Genomic DNA, 25,056 nt, shown 5'->3' on the forward strand with positions numbered 1-25,056 from the left:
ATAATATTTTCCCAATATTCTCAAATGCCTGGGAAAAAAACAACTGTTGGAAAGCAAATCTGAGACACACAGTATTAGGACTCAGGGATTGCTGGTCCTCTCAACTTCATTCAGATAACCAGTCGGCTTGAAAACACAACCCTACAGAAAGAAGGATCTCCGCAGCTTGCCGCTTATGAGCTGCACTGCTGAAATGCCCCATCTCAGGCTGATTTTTATAAAGGTTAGCAACAGGCTGCTGGCTGTGAATGCAGACTGAGGAGGTGTTGAGTACTGAGGAGCAAGGCCAGAAGCACAGATGCACACTCTACACCCAATCTACTTACCAAATAGAGCTCACAAACATCAAAGCTCTGCCCCTACTTTTTCTATACCTTTAAATTTCTGTTGGACTTTTGAAAACAAGAAAAGACAGACAGTGATGTTTTGCATTTTCTGAAACTCTTTGTGACTCCACACTTGTAAAGTAATAAGTAAGCATCTTCTTTTTCTCTGAACAGTTTTCAGGCATCCCCAATTCCCCACCCCAAGCACACACATGGAGTCTGCTCTTCTCTGCTCCACCACAAGCAGCCACTCAGTCCATAGAGCCTTGAGTCGCTTGTTTCCCTGCTCAGGCTCAATGCTCTCCTGCGCCACAACTCCTGGCCCCTTTGCTTAACTCCTCCATCCTCTCCAATATCTGGGCAGACGGCCAAGATCTTTGCCATTTTAGTGGCTCAAGGAGTCTACCAGATAGTGTTCAGACTGGAGGGATGACCTCACAAGGAATTTATTTTTCCTTCTGGGTCTAAATTTTTTGAGTTGGACCCAGACTGATGTATTTTCTAAGCCGGGCCAATGGAACTGGAGCTATTGAACCAGAGTTGAAGTCTGACAGCTTTCTATAACTTTCTGTTAAGGGGGAAAGAATGTGTTAAGTTAGATTGACCTTCATCTGAAAGTGAGACATATATTCTACCCTGCACTCCTTCCTCAAACATGCTGACACAACACTAAATCTTTAAACACAACGAAGTCAATAAATGCAAAGCTATGGTTTTCACAGCAATCGTAACTCATGTGTCCATAGCATTTTCCACTCCTGCAATAGGTGCTATGTTTAGCAGTGTGATGCAGACACAGTGTAGCCCAGTGAGCTGCCCAGTTCCCTGACTTTCCTTGACTTGCAAACCAATTGGGCCCATCATTGTATTCACTGTGTAAATAACACTTGCTAAATCTCTTCCTATCCTAAGGAGCACTCTAGTTCCTATTACCTGGGCCTGAACAAAGGATACTCTTAAAAGGCTAACAACCTCTCCTATGTAATCTGGAACTCAATCACTCTACATCTCTTTTGGAAGCTCAGAATCCCCAACTAATAGACCCACTTTGCTTCAAACCCCTGTGTGTGGTTTGAGTTTTCTTTCTCAGTAAACACATGGGAAAGCTGAAGTACAAATGGCACACTGGGATATTTGGGGTAGTTAAGTTGACTCGTTTATAGATCTTTGAAGTTTTACAGACTTTCCAGGTATCATCTCAGGCAGTGAATTGAGTTTCACCAGAAACATCAAATATCAGCAATAGGAAAGTTTACAGTTTATAGCCTGATACTTTAACTGCTTAGTAAATATTATAGTCTTTTTTTTAAAATCAGTAGCAAGTAGGTAGCTGATAACATTTTCAATGAACTCTGAAGTTTCTTTATAAAAGTACATAATCTCAAGCCTAGATATTGAGTTCTACCTGAATGGGATAGAGGCAATTTCCAATGAAAATCACATTTTTCCCTCATGACTTAGCTGAAAAGTTATAAACTAACTTTGGGATTTCTAAACTCCTCCCTCTTAAGCCCTGATCATACCCCTGATTTTATTGGAGGGCTGGATAAGACAGCAAGGACTATGATCCCAAGGTAGGAATACACGTGAAAAACCCAGCCAGGCTCACAGCCAGCACATACGGCATCTTTGCATGTGCTGAAAAAGCACCCCTCCAAAAAGCCTGGGAGAAGTGTCCCCACTGGACATTCCAGTTTCAGTTATTCCTCCCTGATGACTCTGACATGCCCAAGGCCTGATGAATCCAGCCAGTAAACCTTGGGCTGATTTCAGCCTGGCAATCTCCAAAGCTAGGCACCTTTATGTGGGCATTTCCTAAGCAACCAAATGAAGTGACCTTGGTCTTGGAAAAATAGCTCTGGCCAAGCCACAGAGGTGTTAGAGCATGGCTCAAAGGTTGGACTCAATCGCATCCAAATATTAACCAGCTTTGGGATTTATTACTGTATTATTTGGAGAGCATGGCTTTATCTCTCTAAGCCTCAGTCCCCTCATATGTAAAACTGGCATTAAATAACGTTTCAAAATTATGAGTTAATATATGTAAAGTCTGTAGCAAGTGATCAATACTGTGTAGTCCAGTGGAGTGATCCTGGTTTAGGAGACAGAAGCCTAGGTTCCACCCCTACAAATGTGTGACCTTAACTATCATCTTGTGATGCTTAAATTTTTTGACCTTTATCTCATGGGAATGTTGAAGTAATCAAAAGTAAAAGTACTTGCAAAAAAATTCTATACTATTATTTTTGAAAGTAATTACGCACATCTGAAGTTTTAAAGAGAGAATACCAATAAATAAGGTTAGAATGTAGGTTTACCCAAAGAGGGCAGGAGAGAACCAGGGTAAGAAGACAACAGTAAATTTTTCAGGAAGAAACAGCCTGGTTCATTCCAGCAAGGGTAGTGATTTCCTAAGACAAAAATAGCCTGTTTAAGCAATTCAATGCAATTAGCAGACGGGGTTCTCAGGACTGTTCTACTACACTGGAGAGAAGGTTCCCACCAAAAAAGCTGATAAATGTTCATGATAGCCCAGGAGTGCTCAAGCTTGACTTTGAGAGGCTTTTTCCACGATTCATTCACGGCCGTAAAACATTCTCAATTAACAATAGCAAGATTTCAAAGGCTCACAAAAACAATCAGGAATGCCCTAGAAACATGGCTGTGCTCCCTGCTTGGGTTAAGTGTTTTACAAATAGGCGTCTTCATTTTTTAAGAGTAGGAACATTCGGAAGTCCTCCTAAATTTCTGACTCATAATATAAAGGAGAATGAAGGAGGCCTAAATGGTCACTTCTTTCTTGTTATGATTTCATTGAAACTTTGTTGAAAAGATATTTTTTGCTCATTATTCCTGCTCTGATTGACTGTACAGACTCAAGATGGTGCTACTCATTTTAGACCTCTCAAACCTCCAACAATTACACAAAACACATTTTCCTGTTTTACTCCTCCCTCCTGGGATAGGAAAGGACAGGCTGGAAATGGGATAGGAGAATCTGAGCTCAGAGCCAAGACAGGGTTGTTGAAGCAACCCAAAAGTCTTGCACTATGTCAGCATGTTTATGGAGCAATACAAACATCTAATCCATATCTCTGGTGGCCCAGACAAGTGATAAAGTTCCAAATCTACCTTCTCTGCCCTTCCACGTCCTGAGGGGTCCAGAGGTCAGAAATCTGTAGCTGCATTACTAATAAAGCCTACCAGCTTATTAATTTAAAATAACAGCACAAATAAATGGGGATTCCTTTCTATGTGTCACCATCAGCACTAGCTTTATATCACTAAAATATTTCAGCATTCTGCTGGTTGGCTTCAAAACATGCTCTGTGTTTGGAATTAATTTTTGTTGCTTTCAAAAAACAATTATGAATACATACATGTGTCAAGCAGAGAACTAAGCATTAGCTATGTAAAGAATAATGAGAATAACTATCATTAAATAGCAACACCTTGGGGGCTACGATTATAAAGACAGAGAAATAATTCAAAAAAACAAACGATTCTGCTCTCGAATGCTTACACTGGTGGAACTTAAAATACATCAAAACAATATATCATAATAAGTACCATAATAAAGTAGAAGCAAAGTTTTGTGTGAGCCCCCCAAAGTAGAAAGCAATTCACTCCCTAGAGGTTCAAGCAGGACTTTACATAAGAGGTAACATGTGGCTACATCCACTTGCGGGTACAGAAAAGAGTTATACACCATGACCAAGTGAGACATTTTCCAGGTATCAAGGCTGGTCCAACATTTGAAAATCAATTAATATAACCAATCACATCAACAGATTAAAAAAAAAAATCACGTATCCATAGATGCAGAAAAAGCATTTGACAAAATCTAACAATGATGAATGATAAAATCTCTCAGCAAACTAGAACTAGAGGAGAACTTCCTCAACTTGGTAAAAAAACATCTATAAAAACCTACAGCTAACATCATACTTAATGGTGAGAAACTGGGATGCTTTGCCCCTAAGATAAGAAACAAGGCAATGATGTTCTCTCTCACCACTCCTACTGAACATCATACTGGAATCCCTGGATAATGTAATAAACCAACAAATAAAAATGAAAATAATACAGATTGGGAATCAAGAAATAAATCTCTCTTGGTTCATAGAGGACACAATGATTTGTCAAAACAAAACTCCAAGATTTGTCAAAACAGAAAACAAAGCAAAACAAACAAAAAGCATGTAACTCTTAGATTACAGCAAGGTTTTAGGATACAAGGTTAATACACCAAAGAAAGTTGTTTTCCCCTGTACCAGTAGTGAATAACTAGAATTTGAAATTTAAAACATAATACTATTTATATCAGTGCCAAAAAAACACCCTAAAATGCTTAGGTATAAATAATATCTACAAGATCTAAATGCAGAAAACACCAAAATTCTGGTGAAAGAAAGCAAAAAAGGTCTAAATAAATGAAGAGATATTCTACATTCATGAACAAAAAGACTCAATATTGTCAAGGTATTATTTTTTCCCAAATTGATCTATCCATTCAATGCTATTTCAGTCAAAATCCCAACAAGCGACTTAGTGGAAATCGACAAACCAAACTAAAGTTTATATAGCAAGGCAAAAGACCTAGAATAGCAAACAAAATACTGGAGTAAAGCAGAATTGTGGACTGGCACTACCCAAATGCAAGACTTAATATATAAAGCTATAGCAAGACACTGTGGCATTGGCAAAAGAATAAACACACATCCTTTGCAAAGGAGTAAAGTCAATTAAATGGCAAAAGGATCATCTTTCCAACAAATGATGCTGGAGCAATTGACATCTATTTGCAAAAAACATAGGATCTAGACATACTCTTTACACCTTTCACAAAAATTAATTCAAATGGATAACAGACAAGTGTAAAATGCAAAACTATGAAACCTCTAGACGATAACATAAGATAAAATTTAAGTGATTTGGGGTCTAATGAATGTTTGGATACACCAGAAGCACAACCCAAGATAGAAGAAAATAGGTATGTTGAACTTTTTTAAAATTAAAAACTCCTCTGCAAAAGATACTCCTCTGCAAACAAAGACAGAGAGAGAGAGAATAAAAAGTCACAGACTGAAACAGAATATTTGCAAAACACATTTATGATAATGTACCTGTATCCAAAATACACAGAGATCTCTTAAAAACTTGACAATAAGAAAACAAACAATCCAGTTAAAAACGGGAAAAGATTTAAACAATGACCTCGCTAGGAAAGATACACAAATGTCAAATAAGCATATTAAAAGATGATCAACATCATTCGTCATTGTGAAATTGCAAATTAAATTATTAATAAGATATCACCACACACCTATTAGAGTGGTTAAAATCCAAAAAAAAAAAAAAAAAAAAAGGAAAAATAATGATGATTCCAAATGCTGAAGAGGATGCAAGGCAATAGGAACTCTCATTCACGGCTGGTAGGAATGCAAAACAGTGCAGTTCAAATTTCTTACAATGCTAAAATAGTCTAACCACACAACAAGGCAATCATATACTTAGGTATTTACCCAACTGAGTGGAAAACTTAGGTACTCCCCTCACACAAATATCCTATACAGAAATATTTATGGCAGGTTTATTCATAATTACCCAAAACTGGAAACAACCAAGATGTCCTTCAGTAAGTGAGTGGGTAAACAAACTAGTATATTTATACAATAGAATATTATTCAATGATAAGAAGAAATAGCTGTCAAGCCATAAAAAACACGGAAGAAACTTAACTGCATATTGGTAGGTGAAAGAAGCCACTCCAAAAAAGCTACATACTGCATGATTCCAATTGTCCAGGTTCTGGAAGACAAGACCACAGAAAGAGTAAAACCATCAGTGGTTGTCAGGGAGGGTGGAGAGGAAGCATAGGTGAAATACAAGGTATTTTTAGGGCAGTGAAACTATTCTCTATGACACTACAATTGTGCATGTATGACATTAGGCATTTGTTAAAATCCATAGAACTTTACAACACAAGAGCCAACAATCCCACTACTAGATATCCACCCATAGGAAAAGAAGTCATTATTTGAAAAAGATGCTTGCACATGCATGTTTATAGCAGTACAATTCACAATTGCAAAATCGTGGTACCAACCCAATGCCCATCAATCAACAAGCGGATAAAGAAACTGTGATATATACATGATATACTCAGCCATAAAAAGGAATGAGTTAACAATATTTGCAGTGTTGGATGAGATTGGAGACTATTATTCTAAGTGAAGTAACTCAGGAATGGAAAACCAAACATCATATGTTCTCATTGATATGAAGATGCAAAGGCCTAAGAATGATTCAATGAACTTTGGAGACTTTGGGGGAAGAGTTGCAAGGGGGCAAGGGATAAAAGACTACAAATACGGTGCAGTGTGTACCGCTTGGGTGATGGGTACATCAAAATCTCACAAATCACGACTAAAGAACTTACTCATGTAACCAAATACCACCTGTACCCCAATAACTTATGGAAAAATAAAATTAAATAATAAAAGTTTTAAAAGAGTGCATCTTAATGTATGTGAATAAAAAAATAATTTAGGGAGTCAGGGCATCCAAGGAAAGAATGCAGACTGACTAGAGAGTCTAACTATATTACAAATGTGTGAAACAATCTAAATGAAGGGGGTGGGGGCAAGGGGATGAACCAATACCTCTGGAAATGAATGGAATCTGTAGTACTAAAGGCAAAAGGAGCTGCATATAAGCAATTGTATTGTAGTTGACAAAGTTGCTCCCCATGGGGCAAGGGGTTAATGATTCTGATAATGCTACTCAAGTATACTGTAATTGATAAATTAAGTAAATAGATGGTGGATAGTAGGAGTCAGGTATCTCTCTGTTGTAGTGAGAATTTACAGATGAGCATGGGGAGAAGGGTGTGGTAATGGATTAGATTTGGGGACATCAGTATGAACTCATGTCTAGCTTGATGTTGATAGTTGTATGTAGGAATATTTGCAGACATGTTTATACATGGATTAGCATATATACACATTATTTCTTTGCTCTGTCAGTTGAGATGGCCTAAAAGAAATGAAATCCAGTAGCAACAAATGTATCTAGTGCCCAAATCTTGGTTTCTAATTCCAAGGGACCAGGACCCCTTGGAGAAAATGGATGTATCTAGGACTGCAGCAGAAAATACACAGGGTGAGCCTGAGGCATCTTATAATATCAGAAAGTAAGAAAGTACTAAAAAAAAATGCACACATCACACATTGATTGATAGGGGTATGTCAAAGGAGGCATAGAAGCCAACTGTAAGGGTTCCTGATGATGAAAGCTGGAACAATTTGACCAATGAAATAAATTAATTAGTACTGGATTGCAATCCAAAGACTAAAATTAATACCCCTGAGCCTTTACTGGTATAAATAAATAAATGAACACATCCATAAATGGAGAATAGACAAATCTCCCCTGCAGAAGACTTTTAAATAAATCATATGTATTCTTCACCCTAAAAGAGAAGGAACATGTGATGGTTAATACTGAGAGTCAACGTGATTGGATTGAAGGATGCAAAGTATTGTTCCTGGGTGTGTCTGTGAGGGTGTTGCCAAAGGAGATTAATATTTGAATCAGTGGACTGGGAAAGGCAGACCCACCCTCAATCTGGGTGGGCACAACCTAATTAGCTGCCAATATAGCCAGAATAAAAGCAGGCAGAAGAATGTGGAGAGATTAGACTGGCCTAGCCTCCCAGTCTACATCTTTCTCCCAAGCTGGATGCTTCCTGCCCTTGAACATCAGACTCCAAGTTCTTTAGCTTTGGGACACGGACTGGCTTCCTTGTTCCTCAGCCTGCAGACAGCCTATTGTGGGATCTTGTGATCATGTAAGACTCCTTAATAAACTCCCACTTATATACATACATACATACATACATACATATGATGTATATATGAGATGTATATATAGGATGTATATATAGGGTGTATATGTGTGTGTGTGTATATACACGCATATACACCCTACACACACACACACACACACACACACACATATATATCCTATTAGTTCTGTCCCTCTAACACAGAACATAACTTTCCCACTATGTGATGGTATGCTGTGCATAGTGACTTTTTTTCCAAAGAGTACAATATGAAAAGGAGGAATAAAACACTAACTTTACAGTGGAGAAACCTGACAAACACTACTTCAACCAGGTATCAAGATCAACATCATCATTCATAAATCATGTTGATAGCATGTACTCTTAATATAATGAAAATCGCTCTTTGTTCCTGTGACCTTCTTCCTCAAACACATAGCCCTAGTCTAAACATGAGAAAAACATAATACAAATTCCAATAGAGGGCATCCCACAATATACCTGATCATTACGACTCAAAACCGTCAAGATCCTCGAAGTAAGAAAAGTCTGAGCAATGTTATAGCCAAGCAGAGTTTAAGGAAACACGATAACTAAATGTATTGTGGTATTCCGAAAGGGACCTAAAACAGAAAAAAGAACATCAGGAAAAACCTGAAGAACTCTAAATAAACTATAGACTTCGGTTAATAATTATGGAGCAATATTGGTTCTTCAATGCACCACACTAATGTAAGATGTTAGTAACAGGATAAAGTGTGGGTGAAAGGTGATTATTTGATATCTGAACTATCTGCTCAAATTTCTGCAAATCTAAAAGTGTTCTAAAATAAACTAAGTTAATAAAAATAATTGATTATAGGGCCAAAAATACAGTGTTCAGTAATAAATTTGACAAAAGATGTGCAAGATATGCTCATTAAAAACTGCAAAACATTGATGACAGAAATTCAAGACCTAAATAAATAGAGAAATACACATTTCAAGGTTAAGACCCAATTCTTAAGACCCAATCACCCCCAAATGGAGCCATAGATGCAAGGCTTTTCCAGCTGAAATTCCAGCAGGATTTTACAGAAATTGGTAAGCTGATTCTGAAATTTATATAAAAATGTGAGTGACCTAGAATAGTCAAAACTACTTTGAAAAAGAAGAACAAAGTTACAGCACTTATGTGGTTTGAAGGCTTATTATAAAACTACAACAATCATGACAATGTGGTCCTGGCATAAAGGTGGACAAATACATCAATGGCAATGTATAGAGGGTCCAGAAATAGACTCCCACACATATGATCAACTAAGTTACAACAAAGGCCTTAAAGCATTTCAATGAGGGAAGGATAATCTTTTCAACAAATTGTGCTATAAGGTGAATAGCCATATGCAAAGAAAAAAATGTAACCTTACAACATATACAAATGAATCTTAAGAGAAAAATGTTAATGTCCTTGGGTTTGGCAAATACGTTTTAAATAGGACCAAAAATCACAAGGTATAAAATAAAAATCCATAAATTGAACTTCATCCAAATTAAATACTTTTATTCTTCCAAAAATATTAACTGCATAAGAATATGAAAAACATGCCACAGAATGGGTGAAAATATTTGCAAATCATGTATCTGGCAAAGGACTTTGTACAAAAGATTTATGAAGAACTCATACTTAAAAAAGGAGATAAGTCAACAATGACAAAAAAATGTTTAGACACTTTACCAAAAAAATACAGATATCAAAAACCATATTAAAGCATGCTGAACAGCATTAGTCACTAGGAAAATGCTAATTAAATTACAATGAGATATCATTACACACTAACTATAATTAATAAAATTAAAAAGATTGGCTGTATCATGTTTCAGAGAGGATACAGAGCAACTGGAACTCTTATACAGTTCTGTTGGGAAGGTAAAATGATGCAATCCACTTTGACCTTGGAAGTCAATCTGGTCATTTCTTACTAAGTGAAGTGTATAGCTACCATGTGACTTAGCCAATCAACTCCTAGGTATTTATCCAAGAGAAATGAAGGTATTTGCTTACACAAGGACTCATATGTAGATATTCACAGAAGCTCTATTTGTAATAACCCAAAATTGGAAACAACCCTCAGGTTTATTAACAGATGAATAGATTACAAAATTGTAGCATAACCAAACAATGGATATTAGTCAGTAGTAAAAAGGAATTAACTATTGATACTTGCAACAATGTGAATAACTCAAAATAATTACGGCAAGTGAAAAAATCAATGACAACCAAAAAAAAAAAAAAAACATGTGGTATGATTTAGCTTTTGTAAAATTCTAGAAAACGCAAATTAACCTATAGTGACAGAAAGCAGATCAGTGCTATGGTCTGAAAGTGTGTTTCCCTTCAAAAAGCTCATGTGTTGAAATCTGTACTCCCAAGGTGATGGTATGGGGAGGTAAAGTCTTTAAGAAGTAATTAGAGTTAGCAAAGGTCATGAGGATTGAGCCCTCAGGAATGGGATTAGTGTCCTTAATAAGATTCCTGAGAGAGCTTGCCTCCTCTCTCCACCCTGTGAGGCTGCAAAGAGAAGAGTGCCATCTATGAGCCAAGGAAGCAGATCCTCACCAAACACTGAATCTGCCTGCCCCTTGGTCTTGGACTTCCCAGCCCCAAGAACTGAGAGAAATAAATTTCTGTTGTTTATAAACAAACCTGTTTATGGTAGTTTATTATAGCAACCAGAATGAACTAAAACAGTGTTTCCTTGGGCATGGGGTGGGCAGAGTGAAACGGGAAAGAGTGAGGGGGATTGCAAAGAGGTGTGAGGAAACTTTTGAGGGTGATGGTTAGGTTCATTATCCTGATTGTAGTGATTGCTTCATGAAATATACTATGTCGAAAGCTATCAAATTTTACACTTTAATACATGCTGTTTATTGTATACCAATTATATCTCAGTAAAGCTAAAGTATAAGTAGTCAATCCAGCCAACACCCTAACCTTAGAGTAGTTTCACTTGTCTGACTCCACTTCTCTTCAGCAACCCCTCCAGGGTTTGTTTCTGATCTGGTTCATTACTCTTAAGTCTTGCCACAGCCACATTCCAGGTCACAGATACTCTCTGAAGATGCCCATCCCAGACTCCTTCACATCGTGAAGGAATATCTGAAGCCACTGTTACCTTTTTGAGTTTTAATTTTCTTTCCTTTAAAGATTGGATTTCATGGTCTATTATTTCAATCAGTTGTAGTACTTCCGAATTTGGTGCTCCATGGATGTATAAATGCATAAAAGAATGGGTCATGGAGGCAAAACTTTGGGTTCCAGCTCTCCTCTGTCAAGATATTTAATATCTGTGCCTCAGTTTCCTCATCTGTAAAATGAGGGTGCTAATTTTACCTGACTTATAGGGTGATTCTGAGGATTAAAAGAGTAAAATACCTTTCAAGTAAATTCCAATCGGAACACAGTAAGCACGCAATGCATGTTAGCTCTTTCCTCTACTTAAAATGTTATTTCCATCCTCAAGCCTCCTTGCTACATATTCTCAAAAAATCAACTTGCTCCTGCCTAACAGATACAAATATAATGTTAAGAAAGAACTCTTTTCTCCCACCATTAAAACATATTTATGCCTGCACTGGTCTTTCCTCACTCTCTTTTGTCTCAATGAAGGAGGTGACCTTTCTACCTGGGCCCTGCCATCACTCATGCTCTGTGACCCTCCCCTTCTCACCTCCTCAAGGGCTGCATCCCATCACTGATTTCAATATTTCTACTTCTACTGCATTTTTCCCACAACACACACACACACACACACACACACACACACACACACACACACAGAGTGTTCTCCCACATTTATACTGCAAAAATAAATAAATTGAAAGTAAAAAGAAAGCAAATTTGATTTTCTTCAAATTCAAATTCCTTTCTAAATTCCATTCTCTACGCCTCTCCCTTTTTCACTGCAAAGCTTCTTGAAGCAGTAGAATATATTGGATACCTACCCTTTCTCACTTCCCACATTCTTCCGATGCACTACGTTCAGGCATTCCTCCCACAGTGCCCATGAAATTGCTCTCGCCAAGGTCACTAATGGCCTCCATGTTTCCAACCCAGTGGTCAGTTTTCTCTTCTCTAACTTGATGTGTCTGTGTCTTGTGACTACATGACTCAGCCTCTCCTTTGCCTTCTGTGACACTGAAGGATCTTTCCTGATTCTCTCTGGGGCTTCACGGCTTGCTGGTGTAGGCTATGTCACTGACTAGTTCATCATTCTCCTTCTTTTGAGTGCCCATGTTTCCCAGATCTTGGCCTTGGCTCTTCTCACTCAACACACAACTCTTCATCTGAACACACTACTCCATTTACCATCTCCTGGATGTTGGTTCCCTACCTCTGAAAGAAAAGAAATGACCAGACCTTATTAGCCATCTCTCCTCAAATTAATCTAAAAGAAAATTCCTTGGGTCCCAAACTGGGCCCATTGTCAAGATGTTTTCATCTTTCAGTATTCCATATCTCACTGAGTGATGCTACTGTGGACTCATCCACTTGCCCAGAGCAGAAATTTGGCAAGCATCCCAGATTCTCTTTCCTCATTTAGCCCTCATCTAAAGTTACCAAGTCCTACAGATTCTACCTCTTTAATATCCACTCATATCCACACCATTCTCTCTATCTGCGAAGTCACCGCCTTAATCCAGGCCCTCAACAAGTCTTGCCTGGATTACTGCAACTGCCTCCTAACTAGTCTCACCGCCTCCAGCCTGGCATGACTCCAATGCCTACTCCACACAGTTGCCAATGTGTTATTTCTAAAATATAAATCTCATCATGCCATTCCCATGCTTAAAGCCCTGTCATTGTTCCCCACAGCTTCCAGGATAAGATTGAAACTATTTAGCTTAACACAAAGGTAGATGATGATGTGATGCCTGTGTACATTCTACCTATCTCCTCACTTATCTGCACAAAGTCTCACTCTCAGTATTACACTACTTAATGTTTACCAAATGCCTGTGCTATTTCATGCTGCCTCCTCATACCTTCACGAATAGAAGAATAGAACACCCTTCCCGCTTTCCTGCCTGGCTGGCTGCCTCTTGTCTCTGAGGGAAGACCTCAACAGCTCTGTCTCTATGAGGCTGTCCCTGACGCACTAACACATAGTTAAGTGTTCCCATATTTATTTTACACATCTCTTTCACAACAACTAATATTACTGATCTCAATTATATAGCATGCATTGTTTATATACTTTACAACATCATCCCATTTTATTCTTGCAATGACACTTCAAGACAACAGTGTTATCCACCCTTTGTGGTGGAAAAATGAGGTTTTGAGAAGTTCTGTAACTTGCCTAAGTTCATACAGCTTAAATGAGCCCCAGCCTTCCCTTCTCCAAAGTCCATGCTCCTAAAATGATGCTAAAGCTGCTTTATCACTGAGTGTGTTAAGTGGTTGGATCTGGTACACAGCATGTTGTTGATAAGCACATGCATGAATAATTCTGATTTTGGAAATACTGACTTTGAGGCACCTTCAAGACCTTCAGGCTGGCAGGCTGGCTGTGAAGTCAATAAAAGCTACAGGTGAAGGCGAACAACACCTCAGCCCGGGAAGCATCACCACTGGGTGGAGGATTGAGGGAAATGCAACAAGAGCCAAGATATGGACTTGGAGAAAGGCAGCACTGCAGGAATTCAAAAAAGGTAGGCAAATACGTGGATGGGGAGCTGAAAAGAGACAGCCCTAATAGTATCTCTCTTAATAGTATGGAACTATCAACAGAAAGACAAAAAGGAAAGGGCTCATTCCCATTCTGCTCCTGTCCCCTAACCATGTGGCCTAGGTCCCTAAGTCTGAAAGCCCTCAGTAGACAACAAGATACTTCAGTCCTCCTCCCGGTGTGGGGCACCCCCTGGAGGCTGCCCCCGGAGAAAATGCATTCACCCTCCACAGTGGAGGAAGGAAGGCAGAACTGTGACTTGACGTTCTTAACCGTCACAGAGCCCACAGACCATATCTGATGCGATTTACATTTAAACAGTGAGAATATAAAGTACAAAGGATTTAGGTTCTCTACGCTGGATCATATGAAAAATTGGGATTTCAGTTTCCTGCCCAATTTCTTTTCACTTTTTTTTTCGATTTCTTTCTTGGAAGGTGAAGGTCACATTTGGCTTAACATAATAAGGAGGTCTAAATCTGCTTTTATATTTTTGCCTCAGGTAGGATTACCACAGAGAACTTTTGCCACATTCTGAAAAATACATTGGCTTCTTCAGCCTTCTCCTCCAGTTCTCTCTGCCTCGCTGCAGCTCTTTCAAACATGAGAGTGGTTTCTGCTCAAATGCTCAGGCCTCATGTGTGCTCTCTGGCAGCGAGCTCTGCTTTTGTGGAAAATTCTCCCCTTCTCGCACGTCCCTTCTTTGACATACCAAATGTTGCTTCTTCTGAAGTGCTTGAAATCACCAAAGTCGGGAGGGGTACTCCTGGGGTGTGAGTCGCCCTCCAGGGGGAGCATCTTACAGGGCTTGGAAGTGCAACTTGCTCAAGAGTGGAGGAGCTTTTTACATTAGTTTCCTCACACACTGTTCTCATTTTAATTAGGTAATGGAAGGCCAATAGCAAAAGAATTTTCCAGTATTAAAAAAAAAAATAAAAAGTGCATGAGCTTTAGAAAATAAGAACAAGAGATTTAAAAGCCTTTTCTAAGACCACATGGCATTCTGCCACTGCTCCATCAGTTGTCCTTGAGGGCCACAGAAAGGCTCCATGTGGATGTATCCTACACAGTAATGGACTCAGCTGGCCCACAGGATTGCAGGATTTCTTGCTAAATTTGGTGCCAAATATCCCTTCACTGCTTCAATTTGTCCTGCATGACCTCCTCTCCCTTTGCCAGGCTCAGCAGTGCAGTGGGGCCACAAACATCCAAGGGCTTAAAGAGCAGGCGCTGGGGAGAAAACAATCTTGTTCCAACTTTGAATTTGTAAGAATTTGCCAGGTTTTGCTGAAAGAGAGAAGAGAAGGAGGAGGAGAAGGAGGGCAGAGAGAGAGAGAAGGCCAGTGGGATGGACCATTTTTCTTCTCAGCTCTGGCCGTTGCATATTAGTTTGATATAAATGTTTTGTTTCTTTTTTTCCTTTTCAAATCTAGGATTTATCAAATGTGACAGCCTGACACTCCCAGAGACAAGAATTCCACAGGCACGTGCGGCACAGGACAGGAATCCCTGCCACTGTGGGCTTCTGCAGGAATGCATGAGTGCACAGGCAGGAGTTTGGAAAGAGCCACCCCAAGATTAGAGCGTCCACAGGCAGCACCTCCAGGTAACTGAAGTCATACCAGGGAAGTGTCTCAGTGAAGACATTTGACTCTGTGGAGAGAGCTTGCACCTCCAGAAGATAGACTTCTTTGTCTCTCAAGGGCAATTATTTTAACAATCTTCTCGCTGGTCAATTTCATTTATTTCCCTTAACTGACTTTATTGCAATGTTCTCAAACTATAGGATCTAAAGCATTGTTTACAAAAGTGCTTAAACTGCTGCAGTTGACCTCAGTTGCCAACTTCATCACAGTTGTTATCAATTCCCAACTGACTGACCTGTTCTCACCATGACTATCTGGAGGCACTCTTTGGATGCTCTAATTGCTGCTTTATTTTACTTTTTTGAGACAGAGTCTTGTTCTGTTGCCCAGGCTGGAGTACAGTGGAGCGATCACAGCTCACTACAGCCTCGACCTCCTGAGCTCAATCAATCCTCCCACCTCAGCCTTCAGAGTAGCTAAGACCACCAGCGTACATGAGCACACCTGGCTTTTGTTAGACAAAAGGTCTCACTATGTTTAAAATAAAAGACAACCAAAAGAATTTATTGTTCTATTATGTGACTGAGACACACACACACTTCTTGACTCTGTTGACCTGAGTATCTTGCTAATATGACTAACATCACAAATCCAATCCATATATTCCCAAACAATGCAATGAGATCCACAGGCCCAGATAGCTTGTACCTTCATTCCCAAAGAAATCCTTGGTGTAAAATCCATACTTGTCTCAGTGCTCCTCTATATTTCTCAGGAAATATTTGTTGACTTGACTGTAACCAGCTGAGAGTAAGGATGACTCATCAAAGACTCATCGTCAGTCCTGGAAAAATAACTGAAGTCCCACTCCCTACTGAAAATGGATCAACCTTATTCTCTGCGCTACACACATTACAACTACTTGTATGCCTTACTCTTTTCACTAGAAAATCAACAATTCTGTGCTGATAATTTCTAGGACAGTGGTAACTGCTACAAAATGGTCCCCAACTATTATTACTATCTCTTCTCTGGATAATAATAACTTTTAAAGATCTCTCTAAGCAGTTAACCCCAAAAATATTATCCATGAATCTGGGCCATGAGTTTAGTTTGTTTTGCCTAACAAAAGGCCAATAATTTTTATCAGGAGAGTTAGTAGCACAAGACTGGAGTTATTTTCTTACAGCAAAAGCAAAAACGGGATGGATGGGCAGGAGGAGACAAACTGTTTCATGCGGTTACACAAACACAAAGAAACGAAAATCTCTTCCTCTCAATCTGGTCTCAAAACTACCCAAGAAGTTCAGGGAAATCACCTCTAATTAACTGTAGATGATAAACATGGATCCAAACTCCACCAGGAAAGCTGTTCCATGATCTTTCATGCCAACTGGTGTGAATGCCTGTCAACAGATGGAAAGTCTCTTGGAGAAAGAAAACTAACTTTTCCTAGGCAAAAACAGCAGGAATAATAAAGAACAGTTTTTCAGACAATAAAACAAGTAAATATTACTGGGTTGCAATAAAGTATTATAAATTTCTCTCCTGGAGGTTACAGTCAAACAGTTTCCTGTTGGTCAGCTGACTAGGTCATTAGAGTTTAGAGTGGGGAAGAATGGGTATTACTCTCAAGGTGGTAACTGAGATCAACCGCAGCTGAGAAGTAAACCAAGTATAATTATGTGCAAAGTGATTTCTTGACTTTCTTATGTTACCTTTTCATCTTGTCTCACTATTAGCATTTTCTTCCCTGCTAGGCTCACTCTGTGCAAAAATCAGGTAATTCTGACCATGCATTTTTGATCCTGTTAGGGGAAGAATTATGGTGCTATGTGTGGACATGTAAGAACTCCAAAGGCGTTATCATGAGAAAGAAATCCTTCAACCTTGTAAAGATACTAAAAGCTTTAAATTTTTTAAAGCTTCCCAGTTTCTAAATCTTCACAGCTCATCATCCCTCATAGCAACACACTGCTACCACACACAATATATGAGTTCTTGAAAATTGAAAAGTAAATTCAATATCAATACATGAGTATTCTTTAAATGCACCAGAATAACATTAATCTAGCAAATGTTTCTAAACAGAAACCTTTGCTCAGAACTGTCTAAAACTGGTGATACAGCCAAGAACAAGGGACACGTTCCTACCCTCATACAGGCTCCAGTCCTATAGGAAAAACAAACAGGGAACAAAAAATTCTTAAACAGAGTAAAGGGTATTATAAAAAGGCAATGTGTCACACCATGCAGGGTCTTCACAGAGGAAGTTAACCACTGAATCAAGAATGGCTTCCCATGACCTGAACGGACAGTTCTCAAAAGAAGACATCCAACTTGCCAATAGGCATATATAAAAAAAAGGCTCAACATGACTAATCATCAGGGAGGTGCAAATCCAAATCACAATGGGATATCACCATATTCCACTTAGAATGTCTATTATCAAGAGATCAAACAATAACAAATATTGGTGGGAATGTAAATTAGGACAGCCATTATGGAACACAGTATAGCAATTCCTCAAAAAATAAAAAACAGAACTACCATATGATCCAACAATCCCACTGCTAGGTATATATCTAAAAGAAATAAAACCAGCATGTCAGAGAGATCTCTGCACCTCCATGCTCACTGCAGCACTATTCACAATAGCCAAGATATGAAATCAACCAAAGTGCCTAGCAACTGATAAGTGGATAAAGAAAATGTGGTACAAATACACAATGGAATATTATTCAACCATCAGAAAGAATGAAATCCTGCCATTTGCAACGACACAAATGAAGCTGGAGGACATGATGTTAAATGAAATAAGCCAGGCACAGAACGACAGATACTATGATCTTATGGAATTTTTAAAAGGCAAGCTCATAGAAGTACAGAGTAGAATGGAAGTTATCAGAGGCTGGGAAGGGTAAGGGGGAGGGGAAATGGGGTGAATTTGGACAATGGGTCCAAGATTACAGTTAGACACAAGGAATAAGTTGTGGTGTTCTAATGCACAGGAGGGTCACTATAGTTAACAGTAATGTACTGTACATTTCAAAGAAGCTAAAAGAGAGGAATTTGAATATTCTCACCACAACTAATTGATAAATATTTGAGGTGATGAATATGCTAATCACCTTGATTTGATCATTATGCAGTGTATACATGCAACAAAGCATCGCACAGGACCTGTCAACATTAAAAAGGAAAAAGAAAAATAATGATTTATTTGGAAAGAGAGACATTTACATTGAGAGGCATAGAGTCAGCTAAGGAAAAAGTGGAAAGAAGAAATTCTAGGCAGAGAAATTGGCCTATATGATGGCTCTCACCAAAAAAGAAAAATCTAGAACCACCAAGAAGGCTGCAAGTTGGACACTGGGAAAGAGAGGATTCTTGGATGAAAACGGAGATGCGGGCAGAGGTTGGGCTCAGAGGTCCGCATAAGCAGTGTTTGAGTTTGCTTCTCAGGACATCTGTAAGTTGGCTGTTGTGACTGGTTATGGCAAGCCAAACTAACTCTTTGTGTAAAGTGTGATCTTCATCCCCAAGAAACACAGAGCCTTAGAGTTGAAAGTTCCCTTAGAGGATATCTAATCCAAACGTCTATGGATTAATTGGTGCAGAAATTCCTTTCTTGAACACACCCTACGGTGTTTTAGAACACATCATTTGTTTTATCTATAGCTCAAATTGTTAGAAATTTCTTTCAACCCAAACCCGCTTCCTTGAAACTTCCACCCATATTTATGCCCTCTGGAGTTTCACAGAATCTGTCTAATCCTTTTCCCACCTGACAGCTTTTCAAACATTTAAAGACAGCTATCTTGTTCCCATTATGTTTTCTCTTCCCCAGGCTAAAATCCCTAATTCCCTCACCTGCTCTTCATATTACAAGATTCTAGATCCTCTCACCAACCTGGTTATGCTTCTCAGGACAGGCCCTAGTTTGCCAAGAAAAAATAAGTCACATTTGCTTTTGAAAATAAATCTCAACAAAGAAGCTGAGCTACTAACCTATTTTGCTATATATATTTCCTTTGCCTTAGAATACGAAATCTGGCACACCTGGCATTCATGAGTCACAAATTGTCCGTAGTTATAATGAACCTTGAAAGGCTTGGTATGGTGTCCCAAAAAATAAGCATTTGATAAATATCATTAGTTAACTTATAGATCTTTCTATATTTATTTCTGAATAAATGAAATGGTTTTACCGAGTTTACAAAATCTAAAAGAGTTTGTGCAATGGCATGCAGATTCCAAGAAAACTCGTGTGAATGTACCTGTTGACCTCTGAGACCAGCAGAAGCCAGCTAAGTCTTCCAAGCTTGCCTGCAACAATGAGAAACAGCAACCTCAGGCAAAACGCCTCCTTTCAGGAATGAGCAATGTGGTCCACTCACCTCTATCACAAAATTGTATTCTTACTATGAAATCCTGCCAGTCCAGCTGCCGGGAATCAGCCCAAGTGCCAAGGTTCTCTGGTCATCTCTATTACTATGATCACAGTGCTTCATTATGGGGTGGGGGAGGGGGTGAATGCGGTAGGGGAGGTTGAGTTAGTTTTTGTTTTGACATTACATTATCCATTTCACTTCAAAATGTGGCTGAAATTGCTACCAGGCAACAAGTTTATCATGATGCAAAATTCAATGCTATCAATTGTTCACAGTCTTGAGAGAAAAGCACATGTAAGTAATTAACTGTGATGCACCATAATGAGATGTACACACGGCAAGTTGATGCAGGCTGAAAAATGAATCCAAAATACTTTCCTGTCCCTGTGATAAATGATACTGAGAAGAAGCAAAAATAACTAAGCTACTTACTCCATGAAGATAAGACAGGAACCAAGTAAAATAGCTTATTTATCAAGACTAACAGCTTGCTCCTGAAGATTTGCTTCAAGCCCCTCACCTCACAGTAGCATCATTCCAAAGCTGTTGTGTCATCACCTCTGCCCAGTTCTAACCAGCCCTCTACCTTTCATGACCTGCTGTGAAATCACCCTCTTCTGAACCCCTCAGTTGTCACAGTGGTGTGCTTCCTTACTGGAGGACAGAGGGGAGAAGACAGCATTCATTCCTCAAACAACTATTCTGTTCCTTAGTTTAGATCCTGGCTCTGGGCTTGACTTACCTTTGTGAAATTACTTCATAAATATTTTGTGTTATACTAACATAGTTTGTAAACACTACCAGATTCTCTTAGAAAGCATCTCTTTTCTTTAAGTACAACTTTGGCTTCTTCCTCCCAGTCACATTCAATATACAATGTCAGAAACTTTTGTTGGTTTCTAAAAGCAACACGGACATGAACAAATGCTTTAAAGAAAAGGGTCATGAGGTCCATAGATAAGGAAAAGATGAAGAACAAACAGGCTACGCTCTCCAAAATTGCCAGAGGAGGAAAGAGAGACAAAAGGGAAAAAGATGAACCAAGAGAAAGAGAGTGAAACAAAGGAAAGACAGAGCCAAGGCATGAAGAGAAAAACGAATAGCAGAGAGAGAGGCAGATTTGACCTCATACCCTGGAACTTTCCCGGAGTTTGCATTGTGGTTTGAACCTACTTCAATCCATTTGTCATTTTATAAATGTGATATAAAGAGACCTCTAGAGCTCATTTAATATCTCCATTTCTCCTCAAGCAAAATTGCTCTATATTGAGCCCTGGAGCTCTAAGGAAAACATAGTCCACAAACTCCCTTAGTGATCTTTTGGCACCTCACAGTGCATTTAAATTGAAAATACACCCTTGTGTCACATTAGAACAAGGGAAACAATCACACCACGGTATGTTTGGAAGCAAACTATTTAAAGATAAGAAGGAAAGATCCCATGGTTTTAATTGGATTAGATCATCTGGTCTCACCTGTTTTCCCTCCCCCCTGTAAGTTTTCCTTAAAGCAGTATTAGTTTCCGAGTGAAATATTTTGTGTTCACTGGATCACACAGCTGAGCAACTGCACAATCCCCTCCGCGCAGCAGCCCAGGTTCCTGCAGCTGTGCACATTCCTGAGTGGAGTCGCCACTAAGGGGGCTGGGGCCTCCCACGGCTACCATCTTGGATGTCGACATGTCACAGGGGAAATTCAGAGACATTTTACAAAATTTCCAGCCAACAAGAAAAAAAGGTTTCAAAGATGGTGGCATCCCAAACAAAAGTTTGAAAGCTCCTAGAGTAGTTTTTAGAATCATATTCATCTCTGAAGAGAAAAATCAAAGGTGGAATCGCTAAGAACTGCAATGAATTTCCATGAGCTCTCCAAGTCTGTGAATGCAGTCTGCCTTTTACCCTGTGTGTCTAAAGTGAGAATGAAATGCATTTTGCAATAGCTAGAAAATTAGCGTCTAAACTGAGAAGCATAGTATTCCAGTTAAGTACTTCCTCCCTCTCAGCTAACATCATCAACATCAATATGACACATGAGCAAATGTTCATGCCACATAATGTTTGAACTGAATCAGTCACAGTGACCTGCAAAATATTTAAAGAGCTGTCAAGAGTCATGGTTTTCTTTAAGGAAAGCTAATATTGCCGCCATTCTGTGAAAAACAAATGTAAATCATGCATGTACATGTGCATACATACATATACAGACACATATCTATAAATTATCTCTTTATAAAATTTTGTAAGGATTTCAAGTGACACAGAATTCAGTGGAAAACGACTTACACATACCTAAAATGAATTTTTATATTATGATATTTTTAATTCTCTATAGTCAATTTGATTTTTATCAAGTTGCATTAAATATTTTAAGACACAAAATTAATCAATACACACATATCATACACTAGCTTCCTGAGAAACATTCCTCCTTAGGTGAAACATTCGCTTCCCAATAGAGTTAATGAATACAGGAGCTAATTTTTATACAGCATGGCTTTCAACAAAATTTCTTCCCTCTGAAATGCTGACTTGGTTATGAAACTTTAAAAAAATTACCAGGTTGTTTATATACAGTGAGACTCTATGTTATTTCAAATATCTCAAAAGTTGACCTCTCACGTGCCAGTAAAACCTAAATCTGCCATTATTTTTGTTTTCTTTTATGCTTATTACTATCACTCCTTTCAAATTATAATCTACTGCATTTATTGGGAATGTGCCCACGTTTTTAAGATCTAACTATAAAATTCACTGGGAAGAAACAACTCAACTGGGGTGTCATTTCAGATTCATAGAGATTTTATGCAAAATGCTTACAATTTTTATACATTAAAATATACAATATACTTTATCATTAAATTCAAAAGGACCTAAGACAATTGTTCTTACTTAACAAAACATAAAACTGGATTCTTGTTCAATAAGCATTCTGCGGTCTCCCTACAAAATAGAGAGTTTTATTATCTCTAAATTTCCGTCTTGTATATGATTTTTAAATTCATTTTCTATTAGAATTTAGAGATAAATTTAGATCAGGAATTGACTCCCTAAACCCTGTTAGTAACCAGAAAATAAAAATAGTAGTTTACTTCATGGAGATTTAAGAGTATTATATAGTAAAAGTATATATGTTAACATTTTTTTTTCTAAAAACTGAAGAAAAAATGATAAATATCACAAATGAATGCATTTTGTTATTTTCAGACTGTAAGTAGCAAAAAGTGCATATATTTTAATAGAGACCCTTATAATTTCATTTGTGTGATATTACCGCCTTCTGTCAAGAAACTTGCCCTCTTGAAAATGTACACAGGAGAGAACAGTATTTCTCTGGAATGGAAAAGCCCCATGATAAGTCATCACCTACAGTTTCCCAAGTTTTCATGATGCCTTGTTTGAGCTGTTCTAAGAGATGTTTTATATCATATTATTCATATTGTAAATTTTTCTTAAACATATTATTCTAGATATGAAATTGTTTTAATTTTGTTCTCTTTTATTGACATTAGTTAATGCTCTTAAATAATGGAGTTTCCATCTATAATTTAATAAACTAACTAAAACACACCCTCCACATTATCACAATAGTCTTCAAAATCACCTTATTTCTCTACTGTCCCCAGGAGGTTCTGGAGTGCAAAGGAGTAGTTTATCCACCTTGCATGATCTAAAATTCTGATACATTTTCTAGATTCCCACTTGTTAGTCTCTAGTCCATAGCAGCAAAATTGGAAAATTAGTGAATGTATCATTTCTACCAGAGCTAAGGGTCTAAACATTGTTTTGGATTCTTCTTAATAAATAGAAGAACAAATATAATATGAGAAGTTACATCACAAAAGATAGTGGAATTGGAAGCTCCAGGAATCTGTCCACACACACACACACACACACACACACACACACACACACACACACACTTCTATTAAGCTGTCTGGCAAGAACTGTAAGGCAACAATTTTGGAGCTCTGGAATCTAGGGGAACACTCTCAACATCCTGGGAGGCACTTGATGAAGAAACAGACTGGTAAATTTCATTGAATTTTGGTGTTTTGCTTAGCCACTATCATCCCATCCCCAAACCCTGTGACAGGCAGATATGGAGATGGCACCCATGATGCTGCTGTGGCTAGCTAGAACCAGATTGGGAAATAGAGACCATGTTCCCTCAAAATAGAAATGATTCAGTTTGATCACTGCTTTTCATCATTGAGAGGCCAGCACAGAGGTTAGATATTATATCAACCCCCACTCGCTGGAGTCACTACTCCCACCACATATATCATTAGAAGTTTTCAAAGACAGGTATCTTTCTTTTCTTTTCTTATTGGACCCAGGCATTTAAGAAAATACCTGTCAAGTCATTGGCTGACTGTAGAGACAACACAATGGGCACTTTAGAGAACATACATGACAAGAAATACACTCCTTCCATAAGAGACAAATGCAGCCTTCATCAAACAACAAAAGCAATTTTTGGAGAAAAGGTAGAATCTTATTTTCAGAATTACCACATTACAATATTCAAAATGTTCACTTTTCAACAAAAATTACAATACCTACAAATAAACAGGAAATTATAGATCATTTATAGGAAAAAAAGAGAAATTAACTAAGACCAACTGAGATATTGGACTTACTAGACAAAGACTTTAAATTAACGGTCTTATTCAAAAACTGAAAGAAACCATGGATAAAGAACTAAAAGAAATCAAGAAAACAATACATGAAAAAATAGAGAATATCAATAAAGAAACTCTTTAAAAGAACCAAATATAAATTCTGGAGCTTAAAGTAAAACAACTGAAATAAAATATTTACTAGAGGAGTTAAATCGCACATTCAAGCAGACAGAAGAAAGAATCAGTGAACTTAAAGAGAATGTAATTAAAATTAGTCTGACAGGCAGAAAGAAAAATATGAAGAAAAATTAAGAGCCTAAGGGTCCTATGGCACACTATGAAACTATACTAACACACACATTATAAAAGTCATAGAGAGAAAAGAGTAGAAACATTTGCAAAGAAATAATGGCCAAAAACTTTGTAAGTTTTATGACAGATGTGAAGCTACACACAAAATACTCAACTTTAAGCAGAGTAAACTCAGAGATCTACAGAGACATATTATAATCAAGCTGTAGAAAGTCCTAGTTAACAGAAAAATTTGAAAACAGTAAAAGAGAAGCAAT

This window comes from Nomascus leucogenys, chromosome 5, assembly GCF_006542625.1.
Source record: "Nomascus leucogenys isolate Asia chromosome 5, Asia_NLE_v1, whole genome shotgun sequence".
NCBI classification, from domain to species: domain Eukaryota; kingdom Metazoa; phylum Chordata; class Mammalia; order Primates; family Hylobatidae; genus Nomascus; species Nomascus leucogenys.